Source organism: Nicotiana tabacum, chromosome 10, assembly GCF_000715075.1.
Source record: "Nicotiana tabacum cultivar K326 chromosome 10, ASM71507v2, whole genome shotgun sequence".
NCBI lineage: Eukaryota > Viridiplantae > Streptophyta > Magnoliopsida > Solanales > Solanaceae > Nicotiana > Nicotiana tabacum.
The window spans coordinates 138,241,805-138,244,427 of record NC_134089.1 but is presented as its reverse complement, the minus strand read 5'-3'; the positions used below and the strand labels follow the sequence as shown (position 1 = coordinate 138,244,427).

The 2,623-nt window shown below is 30.6% G+C and overlaps 1 long non-coding RNA gene across 1 annotated transcript; it reads left to right on the top strand.

The window, feature by feature from the left end:
- The first annotated feature begins 355 nt into the window (after window positions 1-355).
- LOC107783980 (uncharacterized) lies at window positions 356-1,897 on the top strand. Its single transcript, XR_012696011.1, has 2 exons — window positions 356-686; window positions 1,454-1,897. It is a non-coding gene; the product is annotated as an uncharacterized LOC107783980 (long non-coding RNA).
- Window positions 1,898-2,623: the final 726 nt, after the last annotated feature.

Here is a 2,623-nt window from a genome sequence, read left to right as displayed (position 1 = left end):
TGCTGCAACACGGAAAGTTCCAGCATAATATACTGGAGATCGGTGCACCCGTATATGAACTTCCAGCATAATATACTGGAGACTAGAGCACCTATGTATGAACTTCTAGTATACTTATGCTGTTATACTGGAGTTCCAATATATTATACTGGAATTCCAGGATATTATGCTGGAGTATTTTCCGAATTTTGAACAGTACTTTCGTTCAAATTTATCTTTCCATGAAAAGTGACTAAATTTTAATTACTTTTGAAACTATGGCTATTTTTGAGTGATCATTTGTAAATCTAGCTATTTTTGAATTTCTCCTAGTATTGCCGAAAGGAAAGAAAGGGAAAAAAAAGCAGCAGAGAAAAAGACAGAAGGACAAGAACACAGTTGTAGATTTTGTAAGCTGCACAATGAAGTCGGCAACGTTGTGAATAGGAGGAAATTACAACGTCCAATTTTTCATCTCAAGTTGGTCACCATCCAAGCTAATTTCACACTATAAAAGCAGTGGCATTGTTAGCAAATTGATCCATCAATTCAACAATCAAAGGAAAAGGAAAGAAATTAAAATCAATTTTCGAGCAATTTATATACAACAGAGATGGCCAAAGCAAGCTACAAACAAGCCATGCTTCTCAGCTTTGTTCTCTTTTTCCTTCTCTGCATTAACATGGCTGAGAGCAGAACTCTTTCCTGTAAGTATGACGTGAAAGTTTACCTTGTTAATAGAGTAATACATATGCCCACAAATGTCCAGCTTGTTTAAAAAGATTAATTCACTTGAGGGTGTTTTTGTTACAAAGGGAAGTCATTTTCTTTAAAAAAGTACTTGCGGGTGTTTTTGGTACGAATCGAAGTAATTTTCTAAAAAAATACGTCTTCCGTTCCAATTTATGTGAATCTGTTTGACTGGGTACGGAGTTTAAGAAAAAATAAAAACTTTTGGAATTTATGATCCTAAACAAAGCAAAAAGGGACTCAAAGTATTTGTGTGGTTATAAAAGCTTCTCATTAATGGTAAAATTGTTATGTTAAGCTAAATTGTTACCAATGTAAAAATGGGTCATTCTTTTTGGAACGAACTAAAAAGAAAATAGGTTCACATAAACTGAAACAGAGGAAGTACTAGTTAAGAATGTTTTTGGTACGATGAAAGTCATTTTTAGTATTTGATTACCAGAAAATATGTTCATACGTAAAATGACTTTTCCTCACATGTATGGACGAAAGTCATTTTCCTTTGAAGATCAAACTATCTTAATTTTTAATATCACTTGCTCAAAATAAAACCTAGACATTATTATTAATCTTTAATACTAAGGGATTTCATAAAAAAACTATTTGATTTGATCATATTATTACTAAACTTTAATATAATAATACATTTTCACTCATCGACCAAATACTAGATGTGCAATTTATCTTTTATTTTTCAATAAATATAATTTTTTGATGAGTGCAGCTGGAACGGGAAAAAATTCAGTTCTGATATGCAGTAAGATTTATGGTGCAAATATTGGAGATACATGCTTCAGCATTATGCAGAATTTTAGTGTGACCCCTGAGGCTTTTACTACTTTCAATCCCAATCTCAATTGTGACAAAATGTTCGTTGGTGAATGGATATGCCTTGACGGTTCCTCCTTCTAGAATATCAAGCAAGGGATTATCAAGCTCAAGAAATAAATATTTAGATTTCTTATTTTTGTTGGGAAAAAGAAGGCATCCCTAAGGCTAAGGCTAATGTATGAATAAAAAAGAATAAGGTTGCTTTTGTAATGTTTCTGGTTTTCTTTTCCAGACCCAAATATATAACTAAATCATGTTCCAAGTATGATTTCTCAGCGTAATTTGTCACGCGGTGTAAAATTTCCTTTAAATAATCGCATCAAGACAATTTCATCTTTTTGTACCGTCTTTTGGAGCAATTATTTCCCAACTATTACTATTATCATGTTACACTACAACATTATGCATATATAGCTATAAAATCTTAGCTATAGATTTAAAAATCGTGGCTAGTACCTAACAATAGCCAAAAAATTCAAATTCCATGGCTATTTACAAATTTATAAAATTTCTTAGCCACAAAAATTAAATTGGCAAAGCTATTTCCTCATTTTTACTATAATTTCTAACAATCGTAGCAATTATTAATAAATAGCTACAAATTTATTGCTACAATAAAATTTCATAGCTAATCATAATTTTTTGCCACATGATAAAGGTTACTGTAGCAATAGTAATGTTTTAGCCATAATAAATTATTTGAAGCAAAAAATAGTAGCTAAATACGTATTTTTGCTTCAAGTTATCAAAAACTTGTGGCAATAGTTAAATGATATAGCCACAGAGTTATTGCTATAACATAATTTCGTAGCTAATATTAATTTTAACTACGAATTAAAACTTATCGTAGCAATAGTAACCTTTTAGCCACAACAAGTTATCTAAAATAAAATATTATAGTTAAACTAATTTCTTTTGCTTCAAGAACTAAATTACCGTGGCAACAATTGGTTTAATAGCTACAGTAATTTGCATGATAAGATGATATAGCCAAGAATTTATTTTTGAGATAAAAGTTCGCAACTAATTATTATTTTTTGACACAAGTTAAAACTTGCTATAG